We start from the raw sequence: 22,686 nt of genomic DNA on the forward strand, positions 1-22,686 counted from the left end.
GCGGGTTGGAATCGGAAGTAGTGCTTTGGCTAGGCCTTTCGGTCGAAGTGGCCATCTGGAAATGGGCTAGAGACCGAAGCAAATGCTCCGGCCAGAGAGGTGGGCCGGAGTGAGAAACAGGCACCGTTCCTCCTCAGCCAGGCCTTCCGGTCGGTGAATAGATCACCCTTCTAGCCTATCATTTAGGTACCTAGGTCGGCCCACGAGTTGCACGTTATCTGCTTGGGTCGAGCCTTTGTTGGGAAGCCAGTCCGCAAGGGACCCTAGGTTTATGAACCCGACAGGTGGTCTAACTAACCTAAGCACTTCACAAAGCACTTACGCTAATCACCAAATGTATCACTAAGCACTATTCAAGTGGATATCACTAAAATGGTGTATCAACACCCTTGGAATGTTTCCTTAGCTCTCCACATCTCAAATGGCTGGTAGGGGGGTCTATTTTTAAGCCCCATAGAGAAAGTAGCCGTTGGGGGTGAAACCTAGCTTTCTGCTACTGACCGGACGATGCTGTCATCCTGACCGGACACGTCCGATCGTCCCGACCGTTGGAGCGCTCATGTTGATCGGACTCTGGGCCGAGTCTGGTCTCACTCTATCAGACATGTTCGGTCGTGCTGGCGCCGCTCTAGAACCTTTATGGACATGAACGGACGCTAATTCTTGGTGCATCCAGGCATCCTATCGTCGTATTCGGTCAAGCTAAAAACATTGCCATGATGAAGAACAGTGTCATCTGTGTGTCCAGTCACTGCTTCGCACAGCGTCCAGTCACTGCTACTGATGCCTGTTGTTGCCGAGCAACTGATCGGACACATCTGGTCCTCATAGGGTCGTGTTCGGTCAACTCTGTGGAGCTCATTTCTTCACGATCTTGCGTCTGGCTTGGTTCCTATCTTTGTGCTTGGACTTTGCTTGATATCTTGGGTCTTCTCTTATGCTTCTAGGGTCTTACTTATGGTGTTGATCGTGGGATCATTATGTCCCCTTCATCCAAGTCACGTCTTGCACCCTATTGAACTACAAAACAATTACTTGCAAATTCATTAGTCCAATTTGGTTGTGTTGGTCATCAAACACCAAAATCCAAAGTAAATGGGCCTAGGGTCCATTTTCCTTACAATCTCCCCCTTTTTGGTGATTGATGACAACACGACCAAAGCAAGCAAATAATAAAAATTTTGGAATTAAAAAACTATTTACTTGCTTGGATGCAATGCAAAGGGCAAGGTTATATGATGCTAAAAGATACCACATGTAAACATCTTTGGAAACTTATCTTGCCCTTGCAAATGTCCCCATGTGGCATTATGGATTTAAGCCTCCCCCTAACTCCATAATCCACTATCCTCCCTTTCTCGGACCATTACCACTTGTAAATTATTATGATCAGGCTTGCTTTTGGTCCTACAAATTCTCCCCCTTTGGAATCAAACACCGAAAAGGAAGACATTAGTAGCACAAGGGAGGGTCAAACTTTGTGATCCTTTGTATGTGGAGTGGAATAGGTCACAAAATTTGACTCTCACATTACATAAACTAAGCTCCCCCTAAATATATGCATACATATGATGGAGAATGTAGTTTATGCATAATTGGCAAATTAATGCTCAAGGGAGTTTAATCTATATAATGCATGGAGAAAGCATATAAATACCAAAGTGAAATCAACATGATGATATCGGTTTAGAAATACCACATGTGGGAACCAATTTGATTTATATCACTTACAATAGGTGGTGGATATTTGAAGTATGATGCTTAACTCCGGGGACTCCATTTTCCTTACAATGAGACTACTACACACATGATAAGCTTGAAAAGGTGTTAGTCTCAAAGCATCCAACTTGTAGAGTAACCTCCCCCACACAAGTATGGAATACTTGGAGGAGACATGCACGTTGATTTTAGAATCAAAAAATACCACTTGAAAGATGACATCACATGAATGTGAGGATCATTTTTGAAAGTGATATTCGGAAGAAATTATCTACAATTTGGACTTTGGCACATATTAGATGAACAATTGTAAAACAAGCTATGTGCTATGCTCCTAAACAATTTAAACCATGTAGGTTTGCCCCAAGGGTTAAGAGTGAAACCGAGCAAGCGTACCATATGATTTACCTAGTGTATGCATGACAAGATTTAAGCATGCAAATGCAAACCTAGGCATGAAAAGGAACTAGATGCTAATTGAGATTGCAAGAAATTAAATCTATTTACCTAACATGGGGAGGGGAATTTGGGTCCATAGTATTCACTAACCTACTTGGCAATTATCTTTACCATCATGATGCACCCCATGAAATGCAGCAAAACTATGCCAAGTCTCCAAATTCCCCATAGTCCATTGGACTTCTCACTTCCCTTTTGGGATCCAAACCTTCTTGGTGCTCTTCATGTTGGAAATAATCTCCTTTGGCACCCAAATGTGTTTGACCCCGTTGTTGGCTTGCTTATTCACCTTGATGGCCACCACCTTATCATTTTTCTTCTTCTTTAAGAGATAAGGTGTGGAGGCCTTCTTGTTCACCTTGTTGGTGTAGGTGTTGGAGAGCTTGCTTGTTCGCTTTTTGTTTTTCTCTTTCTTCTTAGCTCTTCCCCCATTCTTCACCTTGCACTCATAGGACTTGTGACCTTCCTTGTGGCATATGTAGCAAACCACGGTTTGTCCTTCATCAAGCTTCTTCACTCCCTTAATAGTGTTATCTTGATGAAGTTGGGCTTGCTCTATTTTTCCATGCACTTGAGTCAAGTCCTTGGCGAGGTGAGCCACTTCTTGCTTGAGTTGCTCATTCTTCATTGCAACCTCTTGTGTGCATGTATCTACAACAACTTTCTTAACACAAACTTGGTTGCACAAGGGTGAGTCTAAACATAAATCATTGCAAGAAGTAGAGGCATCCTTTTTAGTCATGTCAACAATTGAATTTTTTCTTTTAGGTGCCTTGGTAGCGGCTGTACCGACGGCTTCAAGATTTGTAACTTTATTAGTTAGCTCATCTCAATGTTTGCACATAGTTTCCATTTTAGCAAGCAAACTTTTATAAGCATCTTGTGAGCTAGCTAACTTTTCTTTTAATTTTTCATTTTTCTTTACAAGTTGCTCATCATTGATTGTGCATGCATTTGTTATTGCACTAGCCTCAAGTTACTCAATTTTAGTAGATAGTTCAATATTGAGATTAGCAAATGTCTCATATTGTTCAAGCAAGCTTTTATATGCTTCTTGTGAACTATCTAGCTTTTCTTGTAACATTTTTAGCTTCTTTTGTTGGCTAGTGCAAGCCTTAGCATATTTAAGATTTTCTTGTACAAGTTCATTAGGAGAAGGCACTTCATCATCACTATCACTCTCACTAGAGGATAAGCTTTTGTTACCTCGTGCCATAAGGCACACATGAGAAGAGCTTGATGATGAGTGCTTGTGGCCTCGCCTCTTGTGATGGTCTTCTTCTTCACTTGAAGAATTATCCCATGACCTTATTGATGTGAGGGCTTTGTCCTTGCACGCCTTCTTATTTGTCGTGGGTGTGGGCTTGTTTGGACAAACTATCACAAAGTGCCCCAACTCACCGCATCCATAGCATCATTTCTTTCTTTGCTCATTTATTTGATTGGTGAAGACGAGATCTTGAATTTGGATGGGCACACCCTTGACATTGAGCCTTTGGATCATCTTCACCACCTTGTTGATAAGTTTGATTGATTCTTCATCAAGGTCAGAGGTGGAGGAGGAAGATTGATCATCATCACTTGAATCATCATCATCATCCTCATCTTCTTCTTCATCTTCACTTGAGGAGCTTGAGCTTGAGCTTGTCTCAACTTGCTTGCCCTTCATCTTCTTTTTCTCACTACATGCGAGAGCTTTACCTTTGCTTGATGACGAGGCTTCTTCTTGACTCATCTTCCGTGACATTTCAAATGCCACTATCTTACCAATGACTATGGCCGAGGTCATGGTGCTCAAGTCCTCCATGTTGTGATGATGCTTGCATATTTCTTTTGTGGTAGCATGGAGATGATCTTCCTCATGATGTCCGCATCATCTAACTTCGTTAATCCTATTGAATGGATCTCATTGATAATTAGATTCAAACGAGAATACATATCACGAACAAGCTCATCATCATTCATTTTAATGGAATCATAATTTTGTTTAGCTAGAAATGTTTTTGCTCATGGACATTAGTTGTGCCATCATGGAGCTCTTGGAGTTTTAACCAAATTTCATGTGCCGTATTTAAAGTGAACACTTCATTAAACACATCGATGCTAAAACATTCAAACAAGCAATTTTTAGCTCTAGCATTGAAATGAATTTCTTTTTCTTCACTCTTTATGGGTTTATCGGGATTCTTAATGGGTTTCATCCCATCATGAGTGACTCTCCAAACACCCAAATCTACCGCCTCAAAGTGACAAGCCATTCTTGCTTTATAGTAGAGGAAGTTAGTGCCATCAAAGTGCAAAGGCCTAGAGGTATCCATCCCAACCACTCTAAATAGCATCGGCTCAACGGCGGTGAAGCCAAAGGTCCAAATTGAGCCAACCTTGCTCTAATACCAATTGTAAGGGACCGTGACGCCTAAGAGAGGGGGTGAATTAGACAACTTAAAAATCTAACTCTAATCTATGGCCTCTTTTTCTATTCTTAGCAAAACCTATGCAAAAGATAAACTATCTAAATGTGCAACTACGGTTTTGCTAGTGTGTTGCTATCTCTACCACAAAAGGAGTACTATGTAAATAGTGTAAATGCGGAAGCTAAAAAGTAAGGTAGAGATATGCAAACTCTCATCGACGACTCTGGTATTTTTACCGAGATATCGAGAAGCGCGCAAGCTTCCCCCAAGTCCTCGTTGGAGCCCCTTGCAAGGAATCCCATGCAAGGGCTAAGTTCCCGGTCGGGTACCTCCGTGGATAACTTTGGGCCTTCCCCAAGCGCAAGCGGGTCTCCGGTTAAGCCACTCATGGCAAAGCCTCTCCCAGACCACTTCTCGCCGTCTTCACTATCAAGCTTCTGGCCAAAACATCGCGGGCCTTGTTCCCTTCGATACACGGTGGCGGCCACACCACAAACACGGTTGGTGTGATCTCACAAGACTACAAGCCCCTCCGATGCACAACAATGGTGCGCGCAAGCACTAAGTGGTAAGAGGTGTGCAAACCTCACTAAACACTAGGCCTAAACCTAGAGCAAGCGCATAAGCGGTGGTCTAACTAACCTAAGCACTTCACAAAGCACCTACGCTAATCACCAAATGTATCACTAAGCACTATGCAAGTGGAGATCACTAAAATGGTGTATCAACACCCTTGGTATGTTTTCTCAGCTCTCCACATCTCAAATGGCCGGTTGGGGGTCTATTTATAAGCCCCATAGAGAAAGTAACCGTTGGGGGTGAAACCTAGCTTTCTGCTACTGACCGAATGCTGCTGTCGTCTTGACCGGACGCATCCAGTCCTCCCAACCGTTGGAGCACTCATGTTGATCGGACTCTGGGCCGAGTCTGGTCTCACTCGATTACACACGTTTGGTCGTGCTGGTGCCGCTCTAGAACCTTTCTGGACATGATCGGATGCTACTTCTTGGTGCGTTCGGTCACGCTGAAAACATTGCCGTGATGAAGAACAGTGTCATCTGTGTGTCCGGTCACTGCTTCGCTCAGCGTCCAGTCACTGCTGCTGATGCCTATTGTTGCCGAGCAACTGATTGGATGTGTCCGGTCCTCATAGGGCCACGTTCGATCACCTCTTTAGTGCTCGTTTCTTTGCGATCTTGCATCTGGCTTGGTTCCTATCTTTGTGCTTGGACTTTGCTTGAGATCTTGGGTCTTCTCTTATGCTTCTAGGGTCTTGGTTATGGTGTTGATCGTGGGATCATCATGTCGCCTTCGTCCAAGTCACATCTTGCACCCTGTTGAACTACAAAACAATTACTTGCAAATTCATTTGTCCAATTTGGTTGTGTTGGTCATCAAACATCAAAATCCAAAGTAAATGGGCCTAGGGTCCTTTTTCCTTAAACCTCCATGGCATGTATTGCTCACACATATGTACTTGTGGACTAATCACCTATGTATCTCACTCAAACACATATTAGTCCACCTAAGGTTGTCACTCAATTACCAAAACCAAACAAGGACCTTTCAATCTCTCCCTTTTTGGTAATTGATGACAACTCTACAAAGATATGGAAAAAGCACTTTTGGATTCATGTTGCTTGCCCAAGAAATTTTACAGTGTGTAAATGATTTTGGACAAGTACCACAAACCCGAATTGGTAGTATTAGCTCCCCCTACATATGTGCTAGAGTGTTTGGTTTGAAGCTTGCACATATGCATAGATTGGAATTATGGGAGAGTAGTTACTACCAATGATGCTTAAGGTGCAAAGAATTAACCTTTGAAGCGTGATACCAATGGAAGTTGCAATTTTAACACCATCCTTAGCATCATGAGTAGCTAGACAACAAAAACACTAGAAACCCCGTGAGATTAACATTATAAGCAAGTTACTAATACTACGTGTAGAAATGCAAGTCTAGCTACTATCCTATGCATGCTAGTTATGATGTCATCATTCAAGTTCTACAACTAGCATACACCATACAAGAATGCATCTCAAATTTAAAACTTATGCAATGCAAGCAAGTACATGAATATACACATATCAAATGCAATCAATCAAAAGTTCATGAGCTTGCTCCCCATACTTATGTGCTTCTCTTGTCCAAGAATTTTGATCCTTCTTAATTCCTCAATGTTGCTCCCACTTTGTCCATATCCATGTCCAAACCCAACTTTTCCTCAATGTTGCTCCCTCTTTGTCCATATCCATGTCCAAACCTAACTTCTCATGATATCTTTGTACTAATCTCTCCCCATTTGTCATCAATTCCCACAAAAGGTGTGCATCTCTTGATACAAAGGGTTGCTCTAGGGATAGATGGTTGACACTTGAATCTTGTATTTTTTATGGACATCACTTGTATAGCTCTTTAGACACCATGTATAGGATCTTGTGACCTTGATACCAATTGTAGTGGGGCTCCTCCCCCTACGTCCAAGCATGGGTCATCCACTTAATAAACTTGAGCTCTTGTATGTGAGGGAACTTTCTTTTCTTGATGATCACTTAAGGTTGAGAATCACTTGTGGAACCACCGTCTTGCATCATTGACACCATGTGTAGAAATGTGATACCATGTGTATGATTGATTTGTCAATAAAAACCATTTCTTGAACATTTGATATCTTCATGAGTACCACTTATAAGATATCACTTATGAGTTGATCTAGACACCACTTGTGAATTCTTGATGAAATATTTGACTCTAGATACCATTTGAAACAATCAAACTAGATATCCATTTGCATTATTGTCTTGTGCTTGTACTCTTATCATTATCATGAGCTTCTAATATTGACTTGAACTAAATTGATTTGCCTAACCTTCCAAGTCCGGTTTGAACCCTCTCTAAGCTTCTTCACACACATTAAGCGGTTATCTTATCGAGGTTGTATTGTCACTTGTTTGCAATCCGAAATAGATCAAGTACTTGGGTTCACTAGCTCATGAACAAACTCATATACTACCACTAGATCAATTAATCATTCAAGCAATAGTGGAAGGCTATGAATTTTAAACTTTCATTTGTCATGCATGATCCTATAAAGCATATACTATATGCACTAACCACATACTAGTAAGGGATAAAATGATCATGAACATTACAATGATACCTTTGCTATGTTGGAGAAGAGGATAGTCACATGGATTCTAATACATTTCTCCAATAGCAATGTGAAGTCCAATTCAATAGCTTGGTGAAGACCAATATTAGCATTTGAATTCTATTCTTCACCCATATGATTTGAGAACCACTAATTGATGAAATCCTAACATATGGGTATATTAAGCCTCAGGTCCAATGGTTCCCGACCAAAGAAGACCCCCTGACCGACCCCTTTAGGATCACCCGGGGGCTCGGCGTCTATGCCCATTGGGCACTCTCACGCACACCCTCTGGCAAAGAGACCTGGCCAAGCCTGACTTGGCCACGACCTCCGCCTAGGGCTCGAGGGCTTGCTCAAGCCTTAGGCACCTGATCTACGGCATGTCCAGGCCTGGTCCTTGGCTCTTGCTTGGCTAACCACACCAGCCAAGGACTGGGTGCAAGAAGACAAGCCTTAGGCTACCGATGCTTGGGGGCTCCCTTGTGCCGCTCCCTAGGCACAGCCCTGCCAGTTGCTCCCTCAATAGGGTCATGTCTAGGACATGACACAAGAAGACCAAGCTTTCATTTGGCCTCTAGGGGCTTGGGGGCTTATGGGCTTGCACGTCAGCCCCTGGAGCCAACCTCCATCTCCACCGAGAAGACTCCAAAAGGTCTACTTGGGGGAGGCCAGTCCAAGCTGACATAACCTGACATGCAGAGTGTCAGAACAGAGCAGCTAGATGATGCCCAAGGCTTCATTGGCTCTAAGACACCGCCATGGTCCATGGCGCACCGCTGCAAGACCTTCCTGGACTCTAGCACACTTAGACCATAGACTAGATCCCCGAAACTGCCATGTACCTGACCTATCTCGTTATATAAGGGATAGGGTCAGACCTAGGAGGGGGGAGGATCCTAGAATGATCACTAGACACTATCCCATTCTATCCGCCTCCACTCCACATAGGGAGGAAGGCAACCTAGAGATGGGCACTGAGACCTCCTCCTCTGCATCCCGTCGTCTTCCTCCTCTCCGACGAGGGAGAAGGCTCCACCGGTGGTGAGGCAACCTAAGGATTAGCACCAAGCTAACCCCCTATCAAATCTCTCTTTCCACTATTATAACCCCCCAATTTTGGGTGCTCTAGAGTATAAGGATCATCAGCTACTGGATGTAGGGACCAAATTGGCCCAAACTAGGATAAACCGTCGTATCTTCTCTGTGTGATTCTTGTGTTCCTGAGTCCACCCGAGCCATCGGAGACTCATACTCTGACACCGACTTGAACAACTATGCTTGCTGTGGTTTTGACCCCACGATAGCTGGCATGCTAGGTAGGGGGCAACGTCAAGTGTGATTTTGGCTCTACGGTGGTCGGAGCCACCCACCTTGTCACCAGAGCAAGCGACACCACCCCAGACGGCATTGTCTACTTCCTCGGTGAGTTCTCCAACATGGCCAGCGCCTTCACTCTAGGCTAGGTCCTCAACTTTGGGAGCCTAGCCTACATCGCTGATTGCTACGGCGAGCTTCATCTACTCCACAGGGCCATGATGGCGGGCAATGAGCCCCGGCATCGTCCCCTCTGCCAGGGTCCTTGAGAGCAGATCTCAAGGTACTAGCTCGACAGATCCGGCATAGCTTGGGCCTAGACCCCACCGTGTTGGACAGCCACTAGATGTTCTACATGCTAGCCAACATTCACCACAGGACCACCACTGGCGAGGTGCTCCCACTGTTGGATCGCTTTTGGTACTACCTCTCGGACCTCCCCTTCGGGGTCCAAAATGCGGCGGTATCTTTCTAGATGGAGCTGGAGCACCTCATCATCCATGAGGTGCCATGGAGCCCCATCCTCTCTGGTGCAGTGGGAGCCGACACCCCCTCTTTGTGCACCTTCCTCGTGACCCTCGAGGAAGTTGGTCTAGGGGGTCACTCTGATGATATCGGGCATGATGCGACGCCTCTCGAGCATCATCACGTCGATGCCAAGGCTCCCACTAGGGGAGTGCCTGGACTCATAGTGCTAGACCAAAGTCCTTACTACCATGCAGACCACCCTAGGGAGGGAGTGGGCTAACTACAAGTGTGGCGAGTGGACCTAGAAGCCACCATGCCAGAGTGCAAGCTCAAAAAGTGGAAGCTTGTGCGGTGACACTATGCATGGCCCCCCATGGGCGATGGCAATGACCACACTGATGCCCCTGAGGGCTCACGATGATAGACGGGGAAGACAAAGCAGTGCCAGCACTAAGGCCATCTGGCTCCTGTGGCACGTTCGGTGCACTCGGCGGCAGCAGCAGCTTGGTAGGACCCTCCGCCTAGGTGCCTGGTCCCACAAGAGGAACTAGCCCGGCCGAGGGGAGCTCTAGCCCTTCCCAACCATGGAAGACCTTCTCCAAGCTGATCCCCTGGGGGGCAATGTCTGATCCAAACCAGGATGCCCCTGCCTCTACCCTCTGTCGAGAATTTAGGGGAAGAGCAGAAAGCTATGTAATTCTCCCTCCTTATTGTCTGCATTTCACTTTCTTAGGCTAAATATTGGGTTCGCTTCCTGTTCACCGCTAATCCCCCTCCTTCCGATAAGCGCAAAGTGCTACATGCGCACCACTCGTCAAGCCAACTCGACCTCCTCGTTCTGGACCATTTGCATTCCTTGGCTCCCCGACCTAGCGCCAACACCTGTGCACCATTGAAAGGGGTCATGCACCCTGGCCACCCACGACATGACCAAGGATCTCAAGGGGAATGAGACCCCAAATACCGATCGAAGGAAGGTCAAAAGCGCCCAGGAAGCAGAAACATAGGGGCGGTAAAGAAACGGTGAACAAATAAACTTAATATTTACAAAAGCATTAAATTGTTCTGAGGACAGAACACACGCTCATTGATCTCTCTTTTGTCGTAGGAATAGGGAAGGTGCTGCCCATGATCGTCACCCTTCGTAGTCTAGTGAAGGGCCATGGAGGACCGCCTCTAGTGGGGCGATTACCAGGATGGCATCGACGGCTCCCTCTAGGTGGGTCATCAGCAGCGCCATGTTAGAATCCCTGGTGCCCTAGGGGAGTCCCTCTGCCACTTCGCCGACATCCACTAGGTTGAAGAAGCGGGAGTGCACCACAGCCAATGCCAAGGCTACACCCCTGTCGAATGCCATGCTCCACGGCCACACAGAAGTGGGCCGGTGTAGCACAGAGATGCTTGTTCACCTCCGCCACATTGTCGTGCACCCCCATGGGAACAGTGCGTGGCAAGCCCCTAGAGCCACAACACGGAGCTCCCATGACTCCGTGCCTAGGACTCGAGGTGGGCCCATAGCCTGCCTGCCTCCTCCTAGGCCCCGCAAAGCTGCTCCGTTAAGCGGGGAACCCCCATCCTTGACTCTACATTGACAAGAACGAGGGGCATCAAGACCGGGCACCGGGAGCAGGGCCCACAGTCCGGCACCGGTGGTAAGCAAGAGGGAAAGGAATGACCCATACCTTCAAGCTCCATCCTTAGATGGGCTGCCTCTGTCAGCGCTGCATTATGGATGTTCTCTACCATCATCACCACCAATCGATCCCCTTCGACCTCCCTCTAGGCATCCTCGGTGGCCTCGAGGGCGTCCTCCCGCTCTTTTCGCAGCCCCTTGACTACCGCCGTGGGGAGTGTGATTGAGGCACCACACAAAAGCGCCCCTAGAGAAGGAGCGCGTTGCTCTAATCCAACCTCCTGATTACCGCCTCAGTGACCTCCGATAGCCCCTACTCCACCATGGGTGCGCGAAGGTAGGGCGATGGCGAGCAAGTGCACGAGAGCAGGAAGAAGCAAGGGTCATGGGAAGAGGAAAGATTTTGCCAGAAGCAAAAGGTAACTCCCCTCTCTCTACCTTTCCGTCTCCAGTTTTGTACTCCGTGAATCGCGGCTGCCGCGCTCCCACGATCCCACATGGGATTGTGTGATGCAGTAGCGGTTACCGGACCTGAGGCAAAGGTGAACCACAGCCTCCGTGTCGGCCCAACCCTGTTGAACCAAGCCACGCACGCCGCCCACTCCACACATGTCTCCTCATGGGACTTGGGGGATCTGGCTCCCCCTAGGGCCCATCGGCTATCATCGATGGCTTAGATCTGCATGCACCAAGTGCAGTGGCACCTCCTTCACTAGATCTGCTCCACGTGGCCCCAATGTCCCATCTTCCAAACGAGACAGGACAGCGTGGGGGTGCGCACCATAACTCCTCCACTAGGCACGATGGCCCAGACTCCATCAACCACCAGCGCAAGACGTCAGCGGATGGGACATGCCTAGAAGCCACCCTTTTCGCTGGCAAGGAGGCCCCATAATGGCCTCAGGGGCTATCTCGGCTCCCCAAAAGGAGCAGCCCGACCTTTCGATCGACAGGCGCTCGGGTGGCGCATCCCCAAAAAAACTAACCAGCTCCCTAGAGTTGGGTCAAGAGCCATTGAGCAATGGGCCCAATGAGGGTCCCTGTCCAAGGCTTGGCGCGCCCCTTGCTCCTCAATCTATGGCCGCTAGAGGTCAACCCTAGAAGGCTAGTTCAAGAGGATCGGGGCCTACTACCGCAGCCCTCAGAAGGGCATGGTGCTTTGGATGATCAGATGGCCCTAAGCTAGAGCCCAGCGCTCTTGATCACCCAACCCACGACATGCTCTGATTAGAAAGGGGGCGCCCCTAGGCCTAAGGTCGGTGACTCCTAGACGATTTCATCGTGCCCTCGCTCGAGTCAGAGACCCATGTGACATAGACTCATGAAGGGATCAGCTCCATCTTCGCTCAGCCCCGACAGCCGAGCAACACCCAACACATTAGAGAAGAAGGCCCCAAGCAAGGTGCAACACCCTTGTCAGTAGAAGACATCCCCGCTAAGGAGGATTTGGTCACCATAAGATCGAATTTAGCCCTTCGTCGCCATCATGCCAAGTGAGGCCATAAAGGGATCGGGGGCTCCTGATGAGATCCTAACATATCGGTATGTTAAGCCTCGGGGCTAATGGTTCCCGACTAAAGAAGATCCCCTGACAGCCCCCTTCAGGATTGCCCAGTGGCTTGGGGGCTATGCCCATCGGGCACGCTCATGCGTGCTCTCCAGCAAAGAGACCCGGCCAAGCCTGACTTGCCCACGACCTCCACCTGGGGCTTAGGGGCTTGCCTGAGCTTCAGGCATCCAATCTATAGGATGTCTAGGCCCGGCCCTTGGCTCTTGCATGGCTAACCATGCCAGCCAAGGCCCGAGCGCAACAAGACAAGCCTCAGGCTACTGATGCTTGGTGGCTCCCTAGCGCCACTCCCTAGGCATGGCCCGGCCAACTACTCCCCTGATAGGGTCACATCCGGAGTGTGACACAAGAAGGCAAAGCTTTCCTTTGGCCACTAGGGGCTCAAGGGCTTCTAGGCCCGTGTGTCAGCCCCTGAAGCCGACCTCCATCTCCATCGAAAAACTCTAGAAGGTCCACTTGGGGAAGGCCGGTCCAAGCCGACATAGCCTGACACATAGAGTGTCAAAACAGAGCAGCTAGATGATGCCCAAGGCTTCTTTGGCTCCAAGACACTGCCACAGTCCATGGTGCACCGCTGCAAGACCTTCCTAGACTCCAGCGCATGTAGACCATAGACTAGTTCCCCCAAACCGCCATGCACCCGACCTATCTCGTTATATAAGGGATAGGTTAGACCTAGGAGGGGGGAGGATCCCAGATCGATCACTAGACACTCCATCCCATTCCATCCGCCTCTGCACTGCATAGGGAGCAGGCAACCCAGAGAGGGGCACTGAGAGCTCCTCCTCCACATCCCGTCAACTTCCTCCTCTTTGACAAGGGAAAAGGCTCCATCGGCGGCAAGGCAACCTTGGGATTAGCAACGAGCTAACCCCCTACCAAATCTCTCTTTACACTCTATTGTAACTCCTCAATTTTGGGTGCTCTTGAGTATAAGGATCATCAGCTGCTGGATGTAGGGACCGAATTGGCCCGAACCAGGATAAACCATTGTGTCTTCTCTGTGTGATTCTTGTGTTTCGGAGTGCACCCGAGCCACTAGAGACCTGTACTCTGACACCGACTCGAACAACTATGCTTGTCGCAGTTTTGACCCCACAACACTAATGATCAAGTGTACTATCTTGATGTTGTGGTTGGCTTGCATCTTCATTTAACCATTGCTTGAATGAGAGCACCATATGTGAGAATACTACTTGAATTTCTATGACTTGCTCTCTTTTGGGTGTTGCTTGCTCTCTAGATCAACCCTTTTGATTACTTCAACTAAGCATCTCAAACGTCCCTTAGATCACCACTTTCATTTTAGCCTTCCAAGCACCATGCTTGGTTTACCTACAAAAGGTGGCAAGTCCCTATACTAGGAAGAAGTGACCTCTCTCCAAAGAACCATTCTTGACACTCACTTTAAATAGCTTTGTTTGATTGATCCATAGGATGGACTTAATTTGATATATAACCTTGAATCCTTCTTTAAGTCCTTTTGTTTCTACCAAAAGGTTTCCAATTATCACTAGAACTTAAACTCCATCTTCATCTTGAGCTTGGTCTTGATCTTCAATTTGAGCACCAAATGTGTGCCAAGTACACTCCACAATCAAATGGCCTTGTATTCTTTGCTTGTCTTGCTTCTAGCTAATTTCAAAACCAAACTTAGGTGCCTTAGTCACTTATAAACATGTTTCCAACTTGAGGACCTTTCAATCAAAGTGACTCTTGATTAATCTAATAATTATCACTTTTCTAGCAGATTCTGTACCCTTTAAACAGATATCTATATTTCTCAATGTACAGATCCCAATGCCACAAAATTTGGTAGAGATGTGCCTCACTAAGTCTTCTAGTAGATGTAAAAATTTGGGCTTTATTTGACTTCTCAATTGCTACCATATTTCACATCTTTTTGCACTGCTATATGCTAAAAACTGCTGCACTATAGCTGACAAGATCCACTCCAAATCCAAAGCAATTCTTATCCAATTGTGATGAAATTTCTATAGAAACTTATACCATAAGTTTAGAGCATGCATACCAAATTTCATGCCAATCCAAATATATTTGATCACTCAAATTCAGACTTGATCTCAGCTAGCTCAGATTTACAATAAATGACAGATTTCTATATATTAAGCTATTTTTCACCAAATTGAACCAAACTTGAAATCAACTTATTTGAATACTTTAACAAGATATATATTCATTCAATACACTTACTAAAAGTCATCTTATGAATTTATCCAACTCAAATCAATCCAAACTTGATTACTAATCATTTAATCCATTCAAACATCTCATAGCAAGCAACATATGTATATATATCCAATTCAACCAACTCATGTGCATCCAAATGAAATGATCAACAAGAGATATACCTTGGTTAGATCATAACCATCCAATTATCAAGATTTAACTCAAATAATTGCAAGCCATCAAATAATCCAATAAATCCCCAACAACTTGAATATTGCACTTGTATGTTGTAGCACATTTGGACTTCACTAACTTGTCATAGCATTGGGATAGTGATCATCACTTTGCAACACTTGGCTCACTTATATGGTCAACAATATGAATATCACTTGAACTAAGTCTCCAATACCGATGGTACCTACAATCAAACATCCACTTTTTGATGGTACCTAAACAAGTTTGGGTCCTCTCAAGTTAGGTGCAATATACTTAGGTATAGCCTTAGTATGAGTAGCGGGATGTTTTGTAATAGCTACCAATGAGGTACCATCACCATCCTTTCTAAGCATAATATTATCATCAATTGAAATTGGCTTAGAATTATTACCTATGGGACATGAATTAGCCAGGGGTCCCCTTTCCTGGCATGAGTAGCACTCTCTTTGTTTGAGCCTTCTCTTCCTTGCTCATGTGGTGCTTCCCATTGTCTTGTCTCTCATGAGTTGCTTGAGCCTTCTTCTCAAGCTTGGTAGGACACTTCGAGGCAAAGTTTTTCATATCTCCACACTTGAAGCACTTGATGTGAGCATACACCTTCTTCTCTTCTTGGTTCTTACTCATCATCTTGGCATCTTGAATAAGCATCGGATGCCTTGCCTTTCCACCCCTTCTTGTTTTCTTCATCTTTCTCTTCAAGTCACCACCATCTCCATGGTTGATCTTGATTTGCTCTTGGGGTGTCTTCTCTTACTCAACTTGTGGCTTTGGTTGAGGCTCTTCTTGTTGCTTCACCAATTGATTGGTTGGGCACATTGAGGTGAGATGTCCCCAAGTGTGGCACTTGAAGCATTTGACATGCTTTAGCCTCTCCTCTTCCTTCTTCAACTTGAGCTTCTCTTCATTGGGGCAACCATTTGCAAGATGACCCACTTCATGACATTTGATGCACATGAAATGAGATAGCCTCTTTTGTTCTTGCTTCTTCATCTTTCTTGCCCTTTCTCTTTCACCCTTGGTCATCTTCTTGATGAAGCCAACTCCACCCTTGTCACCATAGCTTCTTTGATTTGTCAACATATGCTAGAAGGTGACCTTTGAGTTGTAGCACCTCTCTAACTTATTGCTCAAGTTCTTCACTTTATTTTTGAGCTCATTGTTCTCCTTCAAAAGGTTAGTCTCACAAGACAAGGAAGTAGAACAAGCATCTAAATTTGAAGAACATGGCATTTCTAATAAATCATCACAAGAGGTGGATACATGCTTCTTCCCTACATCACAAGAGTTAGTCACATGTTGCAATTGATCACTTGACTCATGTGATGATCTCTCATTCTTTTAAGTTTCTTTGTAAATACTTTAATGAGAGAAGCATGTTGTTCTAATAATTCTTCATGAGATGCAAGTAGATTCTCATGAGTCAATTTTAGTTCACCATGTGAAGATTTAAGAACATCAAGTAAGTGCTTATGTTCTTCACATGAGTTCTTTAGAAATGAGTTTTTATTTTCCAATTTCAATGTTTTAGCATTCTCATTTTCTAAAGACATGGTCATGCTAGTAAGTCTACTAACAAGCTCATCATATGAATCAACATGATCAACCATATTAGCATTAGATACATTGGTGTCACATTGTGACATGAAGCAATGTGGTGTGGTGCATAGGCTTGTAATAGCATCACAATCATGGCCCGAGCATGAACCATCATCACCATCAAGTGTGCATGAGGTAGGATCATCATGCGCATTACTTGAGGCATCACCATCAATCTTGTCAAGTGAACTTGTAGTGGATCGATCAGCATCATCATCGCTTGACCATGAAGTGGAGCAATCTTCCACAATCACCAAATTGTGGTCATGCTCGACACACTCATGCACCTCCTCCTTGGGCTCCTCCTTCTTGAACATTCCATCATCCCATGTGGAGGAATCACCGAAGGTGTACTTGATTGATTCCCATATCTCACGAGCGGTTCCCACATAGTTTATCCTTTTCATCAAATCAAAGTTCAAAGCATATATTAGATAACAACAAGCATGTGCATCAAGTTCAAAGATAACTCTTTGAGCTTTGGTTAGATTTCTATGGTCCAAAACATGAGTGAGACCACTAGCGACAATCCACCAAAACTTAGGTCCATTTGCACAAAAATGATCAAGCATGTGATTTTTCCAATGTGCAAAGTTTGTGCCATCAAAAATGTGTGTGTCACAATCATCTAGCCCACTAGACGCCATCCTCTCAGGTTGGTGAAGACCACAAAAGAGAGACCTCGCTCTGATACCACATGTAAGGTCGAGATGGCGAACTAAAGGGGGATGAATAGTCCTTTCTAAAACTAAATGTGCCGACTAACCAAAACAAATGCGGAATTAAAACTATCGGTCTAGCCAAGACTACACCCCTCTATCTAAGTTCACAAGCACCTTATAAAGATCCTAATTAGACAACAAAGGTGTCAGGGTAGTTAGAGCTCACCTAATCAATTCTAGTAGCAAGGTCAGACAAACCTATGCAACTAGTACTGAAGCAACCAGGGGAGCTTCTACATAATCTAGTAAGAAAAAGCACAAAGCTCAATGCTCAATAACAAGGCTACACAAGATAAATTAGAGAGATTAAATTACTTAGCTACACAAACTAAGCAATATGACTAACAAGGTTACTCAAACCAAATTAGTCACGCAAGGGAGCTACTTCTATGCTACACAAGCTAGAAGGTAACTAGCAAACTATACAAGTCAACTAATCACAAGAGCAACTACACAAGCACAATATATATGAAAGTAAATACAAGCTTGTGTATGGGGAATGCAAACAAATGGGATGACAAGGTAGACACGGTGATTTTTATCTTGAGGTTCACGTGCTTGCTAACACGCTAGTCCCCGTAGAGACAAGCTCAAAGGTTGCTGTCGGTCCTCTTGGTAGTGGTGACCCGCAAGTCACACTCTCGCAAGTTGAGTGATTACCACAAGCTCTAGCACTTGACATGGTCGGACCACTTATCTCCCTTCACGTCTCGCTCTACTAGAGTTGCTCTTCGTGGCTCTCACGGGGTGAACACAATCCCCCACACAATCACTTCTCTGGAGCACCACACAATCTTCTTTGCATGCTTCGATGGAGACCACCACCAAGCCATCTAGGTGGTGGCAACCTCCAAGAGTAACAAGCACCACCGACTTGTAACACGATCACCTAGTACCACTCGATGCAACCTCATGATGCAATCGCACTAGAATCGCTCACTCACTCGATCGAATGATCACTATCAAGCACAAGTGAGTTGGAGGGCTCCCAAGCACTCCCCAAGCATGGACACTTAGTCCCAAGGGTGCTCAACTAGCCAAATGCCTGAGTTCCACCTCTATTTATAGCCCCCAAGCCAAATAGAGCATTTGGAGCAAAGCTGCTGGTTTCTGTGAGGGCACCGGACACGGCGGTGCCAGGCACCAGATAGGGTGCGGTGCCCCAACGGTCAGATTCCAACGGCTATTTCAACAAGTCGTTGTAGACCTAGCACCAGACAGGCAGGGGCGGTGCACCGCCTAGGGGTGGCGGTGCCCCCGACGGTGCCTGTGCCTGTTTACCTCCCTCTCTAGATTAATAGGGCAGTGCACCGAACATAGGGCAGCGGTGCCCATGGCGGTGACCCCCTTAGCTCAACACCAAAAATGCTAGCCTAGGGAAAAACATGGCGGTGGCACCGGATAGCACCCGATGGTGCACCGTCATGCACAGGGCGGTGCACACCGCCACTGACGGTGCCAGCGCCCAACACCCCCTTCTCGGCCACTGCCAAAAGGTCACTGAACACAAGAGGGCTGTGCCACCGCCAAGGCTAGATGGTGCCACTCTAACTCCTCCTTCTCGGCCTTGTCCAGCTGGGCACCGCCATAGGGGTGGCGGTGCCCCCAGGGCAGCACCCCGAGCCTGGTTTTGCCTCCTTTTCTTCACCTTTGCAAATATGCTAACACCACCAAGTGAACAACACCTTGTGCATGTGTGTTAGCTTTTCACAAATATTTTTCCAAAGGATTAGCACTCTTTTCACCACGCCACTCGATCCTAACATGTATGCAAAGTGGGATCGCTCAAGTGGCACTAGATGACCGCTATGCAAACAAATTTGCCCCTCTTAATTGTACGACCATCTATCCTAAACCCGGTCATAAACTTCTTTACACACCTATAACTGGTGAAATAAAATGCCCTACAAATATACCTTTGCCTTGTGCATTCCATTCCATCTCCATCAATGTTGATGCAACACATGCACCAACCATATCACAAATGATATGATTCACTTTATGTCATCATGTGACCTTGTTGGTTCATCGATCTTGACCTCACTTGCTTTTCACCGTTGCCTTCGTCCTTCGGTGCCAAGTCTTACTCAAGCTTCACTACCACATGGTCCATCGCTCCAAAGCCTCCAACTTGCCCTTCACGCTTGCAACCGGTCTATCAAGCCAAGTCTTGTCTTGATCTTCTCCACCTTGATCACATGACTCCATGTCATGTCTCATATGCAATGAGCTCCTTCATCACCACATGTGTAAGCTTTGCAACAAGTCCAAGCCATTTCACCTCCATGGCAAGTATTGCTCACACACATGTACTTTTGAACTAATCACCTGTGTATCTCACTCAAACACATATTAGTCTACATAAGGTTGTCACCCAATTACCAAAACCAAATAAGGACCTTTCAACCCAAGCATCCGGACGACTCGCCTTGCACGCATAGTCTACCCTATCTGCCTCGATTCGACCCACCCCCATCCGCCTGATAGTTCGCCCCGCCCCACATGCGCACCCTGACCGTCGGCCCCTGACTCGCCATGCCCTATTCCTTGGCGCCCGTGTCGTGCCACTATCACCCCGTGCACCCCCTGACTCTCCTAACAACATGAAACACGTGAATGCAACATATGCCCAAAATAGATAAAACATCTATAACATACACTTGCAACATATGTGTGAAACATATGCAACATCCAGGTAAAACACTTGCAACTTGCAACATGAAAACACTTGCTGCAACATAAAGACTGAAACATATGAAACATTTGAAACATACTATTGTAACATATGTGTGAAACATATGCAGTATTTAGATCAAAACGCTTGCAACATACGTCTGAAATAGATTAAACATTTTGAACAAACACTTGCATCATGCCTCTGAACACTTATAACATGTGCAACATCTTCGATCTACTTTTTTGCAATATCCTTATGGAACAATTGCAACATGCCTCTGAAACATTTGAAACATACATTTGCAATATAAGGGAGGGGAGGCCTGGGCCGATCGATTTCGGTCGTCGGGGTGTGAGCTGGCAGCAAGCGGCGGCACGTGAGCACCATTGGCATCCAGCCGCGCTCGTGGGTAAGGATGAAAACGGTCGAACTCGGTCGAAAAACTCCTCAACCGTTTTCTACTTTTACATTTGAAATACGAAAGTGAAAGCGAAAGCGGACAAGCCAGACACGAAAACGAACACGAACTTACGGAATATCTAGAATTTCGAAAACGAACCAATTCGAGCGGAATTATGTCGAACACGGTCGGTATGCGAAAATTCAATACGAAATACCGACCCACAGTGCATAGCATTAAACAAGTGCACGACCAAATACATAACAAGTTCACAACTAACAAGTGCATGATCTAGTTCAAGTGCATAGCATTAAACAAGTGCACGACCAAATACATAATAAGAGAGATGAGGCTGGGCGCCGTCTATAAGAGAGGGCAGCTAGCCACCGGTAGAAAGAACACGACTGCGTGGTGAGCAGCCTGTAATTGGGCTGTATGACCTATGCAGTTGGCCAAATTTGGTTTAAACTGAATTTTGAATTCGGAATATTTCAAATTAAAAGTAGAAAAGTAGAAAACGGTCGAAAAATGTGTAAACCGTTTTCTACTTTTACATTCGAAATACGAAACATCTCAAATGCGAAAGCGAAAACGGTAAAGTCGGACAAGAAAATGCGGATTCGGTCGGATTAAATATAGAAAACGATGCGGTTCGGTTCGGGATATTTCCGTTCCGTTTTCATCCTTACTCGTGGGTGCTCTTGCCTCGGTCGAGTATGACCCGAGGCGACACGGCATGTGCGCCCGGCGGCCATCGGTAGGGACGACTGCGACGAGGCATCCCGACGGCATTGGGGGTTGGGGAAGAGGCTAGGGAGGCACTCTGTAGTCAGCGGACACGAGATAGAGAGCGAGAGATGGGGAGAGCAGAGGTAGCACGCAGGATAGGGTGCGGAGAGGGATGGCTACGGCGAGCGGGCCACGTGACACCGAGTCGAATCCTCGCGGGCCGACACATGACAGGTCGGACGAGCAACGACAAACGGGAGGGAGAAAGTGTCGCGAGCGAGGCACGCGTCGCAGGCCGGAGCGAGCGGCACGAGCGGAAGCGGCGAGGCGGAGTGTGCCGCGTGGCGTCCGGACGGATGGACGCCCATGTGGAAGCATTATCGTTTACCTATTAGCCCTCCTGTTTGGATGCACTAGAGCTAATTTTAACTAATTTTTAGCTAACTAGTGATTAGCCCTTATTATATCAAACAAGTCTTTAATCACGTTGGAAATATGAGAATGAGCTTCGATTCAACGTACGTGAATAAGGAAAATGTCTTCGTTCGCAATCCTAATCAAATAGATTTCTCCGGTTTCAATTCCTTGTGTCGGCAAACAACAATGCGGCTAGCTGTACATGGACCATGGATAGGTGATGGTGTTGGCGTCCGTTTCGGTTTTTGCCCTCCACGTACTTTCCTTTCTAAATACTTCTATGTTTGTATTTTTCCATAAACATAAATATCATAATAAATGATAAATATAATAATTACCATGGATAGGTGATGGTGTTGGCGTCCGTTTCGGTTTTTGCCCGCCACGTACATCACTTTCCTTTCTAAATACTTCTATGTTTGTATTTTTCCATAAACATAAATATCATAATAAATGATAAATATAATAATTACCATGGATAGGTGATGGTATTGGCGTCCGTTTCGATTTTTGCCCTCCACATACATCACTTTCCGTTTCTGAATACTTCTATTTTTTATTTTTTCATAATTATAATTTTAAATATCATAATAAATGATAAATATAATAATTATGGATCTTTGAGACCATGACTCGTTTCTTAAGAAGCAGAGGTTTTCACCGTCAAGTTTTTGCCGTAATTTTGATTAGAAATAAAATATGATTTATTATAACTTGGTTCAGTCCCACTAAACAATTTAAATTAAATGGAAGCTGACTTAAGCAATTTGTTGTGTTTAGTCTATTATCTATATCTATCGATACCTAACATTAAAGAGGCAAAATTTATGCCTAAATTTTTGTTTTGCCTACACATTCATCTCTAACCATCCGTAATCCGAAATCAACTGGATTTCCTCCGGCCCCCCAAATCTATACCAAGGATTTTCCAAATGGGCAAACAAGGTGCAAAGGACAAGCCGAGACTAAATCAAAACCACCGCATCAATCCAAATCCAAATCAAA

Source organism: Miscanthus floridulus, chromosome 7 (genome assembly GCF_019320115.1).
Source record: "Miscanthus floridulus cultivar M001 chromosome 7, ASM1932011v1, whole genome shotgun sequence".
Classification (NCBI taxonomy): Eukaryota; Viridiplantae; Streptophyta; class Magnoliopsida; order Poales; family Poaceae; genus Miscanthus; species Miscanthus floridulus.